This window comes from Balaenoptera musculus, chromosome 4, assembly GCF_009873245.2.
Source record: "Balaenoptera musculus isolate JJ_BM4_2016_0621 chromosome 4, mBalMus1.pri.v3, whole genome shotgun sequence".
NCBI lineage: Eukaryota > Metazoa > Chordata > Mammalia > Artiodactyla > Balaenopteridae > Balaenoptera > Balaenoptera musculus.
Window position 1 is genome coordinate 95779075 of NC_045788.1, and position 4287 is coordinate 95783361.

Below are 4287 nucleotides of genomic sequence, written 5' to 3' on the forward strand. Positions count from 1 at the left end.
AGGTCCACTTATACACAGGATTTTTACAATAAATACATACTACATTATTACGCAATCCTCAGTTAGTTGAACCCTCCGAGGTGGAACTGTGGATACAAAGGGCTGACTGTAAAATTATACCAGGATTTTTGCCTTTGCAGGGGGGTTGGCACCTCTAACTCCTGTGTTGTTCAAGTGTCAACTGTATATAATAATTATATATGATATATATAATAATTACATATAAATATATACAAATATATATAATTTATATATAAAGATATAATTTAAACATATATAATATATAATTTAAAATATAAATGTGATACATCACATTAATAGAATGATAGACAAAAATCAGATGATCATTTATGCAGAAAAAGCATTTGACAAAATCAACATCTATTCACGACAAAAAACTCTCAACCAACTGAGTATAAATGGAACATACCTCAGGACTTCCCTGGTGGGGCAGTGGTTAAGAATCCACCTGCCAATGCAGGGGACTCGGGTTTGAGCCCTGGTCTGGGAAGATCCCACATGCCACAGAGTAACTAAGCCCGTGCACCACAACTACTGAGCCTGTGCTCTAGAGCCCGTGAGCCACAACTACTGAGCCCACGTGCTGCAACTACTGAAGGTCGCATGCCTAGAGCCTGTGCTCCACAACAAGAGAAGCCACCATGATGAGAAGCCCGCGCACTGCAACGAAGATTAGCCCGCGCTCGCCGCAACTAGAGAAGGCCCACGTGCAGCAAGGAAGACCCAATGCAGCCAAAAATTAAATAAATAAATAAATTTATTTAAAAAAAAAGGAACACACCTCAACATAATAAATGCTACGTATGACAAGCCCACAGCCAACATCATACTCAATGGTGAAAAGCTCAAAGCTTTTCCTCTAACATCAGGAATAAGGGTGCCCACTCTCACCACTCTTATTCAACATAATACTGGAAGTCCTAGCCAATGCAATCATGCAAGAAAAAGGAAATAAAAAGTATCCAAATCAGGAAAAAGTAAAACTGTCTGTTTGCAGATGACATTATCTTATACAAAAAAAACCACTAAAGATGCTACCAAAAAGCCATTAGAACTAATCAATGAATACAAGTGAAAAGTTGCAGGATACAAAATCTATATACAAAAATCAGCTGCATTTCTATACACTAATAACAAACTCTCTGAAAAAGAAAAAAACAATCCCATCACAATAGCATCAAAAACAATAAAATGGTGTGTTAGTTTCTGCTGTAAAACAAAGTGAATCAGCTACACATATACGTACACTTTGGAATAAATTTAACCAAGGAGGTGAACTTCTTTACACTGGAAACTGTAAGGACTTCCCTGGTGGCAAAGTGGTTAAGAATCTGCCTGCCAATGCAGGGGACACGGGTTCAAGACCTGGTCTGGGAAGATCCCACATGCCATGGAGCAACTAAGCCTGCGAGCCACAACTACTAAGCCCACATGCCACAACTACTGAAGCCCACGTGCCTAGAGCCCGTGCTCCACAACAAGAGAAGCCACCATAAAGAGAAGCTCGAGCACCGCAATGAAGAGTAGCTTCTACTTGCTGCAACTAGAGAAAGCCCATGCGCAGCAACAAAGACCCAATGCAGCCAAAAATAAACAAATTAAAAAATTTAAAAAAAAAAGAAACTGTAAGACATTGATGAAAGAACTTGAGGAAGACACAAATAATTGGAAAGATATCCTGTGTTCATAGATTAGAAGATTAATATTGTTAAACATCTAAATTACCCAGAGCCATCTATAGATTGCAATCCCTAATGAGATTCCAATGGCATCATTTTACAGAAGTAGAAAAAACAATCCTAAAAGTCATATGGAACGACAAAAGAACCCAAAAAGCCAAAACTGCGAAAAAAGAACGGAGTAGGAGGCATCACACTTCCTGATTATGAAGCGATAGTAATCAAAACAGTATGGCACTGACATAAAAACAGACACATAGACCATGGAACAGAATTGAGAGCCCAGAAATAAACCTTTGCATATACAGTCAACTAATATTTGACAAGAGCCAAGAATACTCAAGAGGGAAAGGATAGTCTCTTCAATAAATGACGTTGGGAAAACTGGATATCCACATGCCAAAGAATGAAACCAGACCCCCATCTTACACCACTCACAAAAATTAACTCAAAATGAGACTTAAACATAAGACATGATACCATAAAACTCTTCGACAATTGCTAAGAGAATAGATCTTAGAAGTTCTCAACACATACACACACACACAAAATTGTAACTGTGTAACTGTGAGGTAATGGATATGTTAACTTACCTTATTGTGATAAACATTGTACACCTTAAACTTACACAATGTTATATGTCGATTATTTCTCAATAAAGCTGGAAGAAAAATTTTAATAAAGTTGGAAAAAAACTCAAAAACAAATCATAGCAAATACATACAATGGAATATGACTCAACAATAAAAAAGAATGAACTATCAGGTGAATCTCTAAATTATTATGCTGAGTAAAAGAAACCAAAGCAGAAGGAAGGGTTATGAAATGATTTATCTTTCAGGTGTGATAAATATGTTCATTTTCTTGACTGTCATGATGGTGTTATGGGCATGTGTCAAATGTATCAAAGTGTCCACTTTAAATATATGCAGTTCATTTTATGTCAATTATATTTCAATAAAGAATTTTTTTAATTTTAAGATATATATATCATCTTTTATTATTTCCTGCTCCAATCAATTTTTAATTAACCAACTGTATTATTGTGCTTAGGATGCCATAATAAAATTCCACTGATTGAGTGACTTAAACAACATAAATTTGTTTTCTCATATTTCTGGAGGCTGGAAGTCCAAGATCAAGGTGCCAGCAGGTTTGGTGTCTGATGAGACCTCTCTTCCTGGCTTGCAGATGGCTGCCTTCTTGTTGTGTCCTCCAATGCCCTTTCTTCTGGGCATGATGCCCAGACAATCTCTTGTGTCTCTTCCTCTTCTTACAGGGATACCAGTCCTATTGGATTAGGGCCCCATCCTTATGACCTCATTTAACCTTAATTACCTCTTTAAAGTCCTTACTTCCAAATGCAATCACTTTGGGGGTTAGGGCTTCAGCATATGAATTTAGGGCGGGGGGGGGATACAATTCAGTCCATAACACCAACAAACTACAGTCCTAACTGTGTCAAATAAGAAGGCTTCTGCTATATTTACTCCCTCCCCCCCTAACACTTTCAGCACCCACTGTTTCAACAGCAACTGGCAGTGTCACCTATGCTCTTCGAGGGATATCTGCTCTTCTCTACCCAGAGAATTCCAGTAAGTATCCTGGAAATAATGAAATTTATACCAAACTAAATTGCATTCCTTTCATAAGGCTAGGATTGTTTTAAGGTAAATTCACTTATATAACAATACTCTGGACCTTCCTTAGAATTTGTATCTGCCGGAATTCCCTAGCGGTCCAGTGGTTAGGACTCCACTCTTCCACTGCAAGGGGCACAGGTTTAATCCCTGGTCAGGGAACTAAGATCCCACATGCCACTCAGTACAACCAAAACAAAAAAAGAATTTCTACCTGCAATATATTCTGAATTTTATTTAATTACCCAATAATTATAAGCACAATGAATAACAACCATTACTACTAAGCACTATAATAAACAGATGAATCACTCAAACAAATGTACAAACTTTTTATTTAGAATTAGAGACTCAAACACAAATTAGATTAAGTATAATATAAATTAAGCCTTCATAAAACAATCCACAACCACTTTAAATCATCTACTATTTCTACAATAAAATTAAAGAGAAATCTAAAAATAGTGAAAAATCAAATTATTTTTAAACTCATACTGTCAATATTATTACAAAACATTCAAAGAAATTTAATTAGAAAATGAACAAAGCCACTACAGAGTGATTCCTGCTATCCACTAAAATGAACTAAGGAATTAAATTGTAGTATGATTTCTACTCATACACAAATAAAAAGCACCTCATTTTTAAAAGACAGTTAATTATCTGTTTCTCTCCAAGGCTGTGAGGACTACTCTGTTTACTTGACTTTTAAATTTTTTTTTTTTTAATAAATTTATTTATTTATTTTTGGTTGTGTTGGGTTTTCGTTTCTGTGCACGGGCTTTCTCTAGTTGTGGCGAGCGGGGGCTACTCTTCATCGCGGTGCACGGGCTTCTCATTGTCGTGGCTTCTCTTGTCGCGGAGCACAGGCTCTAGACGCGCAGGCTCAGTAGTTGTGCCTCACGGGCTTAGCTGCTCCGCGGCATGTGGGATCTTCCCAGACCAGG